This window comes from Nelusetta ayraudi, unplaced genomic scaffold (assembly GCF_046127955.1).
Source record: "Nelusetta ayraudi isolate G7.1 ecotype Tasmania unplaced genomic scaffold, CSIRO-AGI_Nayr_v1 ptg000060l, whole genome shotgun sequence".
In the NCBI taxonomy this organism is placed as follows: Eukaryota; Metazoa; Chordata; class Actinopteri; order Tetraodontiformes; family Monacanthidae; genus Nelusetta; species Nelusetta ayraudi.
Genome location: NW_027466110.1, coordinates 1,662,244 through 1,662,617, shown reverse-complemented (window position 1 = coordinate 1,662,617; position 374 = coordinate 1,662,244).

The window sequence follows — 374 nt, the reverse complement described above, 5'->3', positions numbered from 1 at the left end:
TGTCTCCTGCGTCCTGCACCGAGCAGAGCAGAGCAGAGCAGAGCAGAGAGGCAGAGAGGAGGGGACAGGAGGGGAGAGCGCCCCCTTCCCTTCTCGCTGTCACCCGCACGCACTGCAATCCTCGCGTCCCGCCGTCCACACATTTCAACCCCCAGCTGCCTGCGTCCTTTAAACAAACAAACAGACAGACAGACAGACAGACAAACAAAAACATTTGATAAGAATTCAATTCTAAAGAATGATAATGTTGATGATAACAACAGTGTGGTGATGAGGATGATTTGTGGTTGAGAGGAACAGACCTGGAGGAGCTGCAGGGACGTGGGAGGGAGAGTGCGGCCGAAAGTGTTGTTGGTGTTGTCCCTCCATGTGTC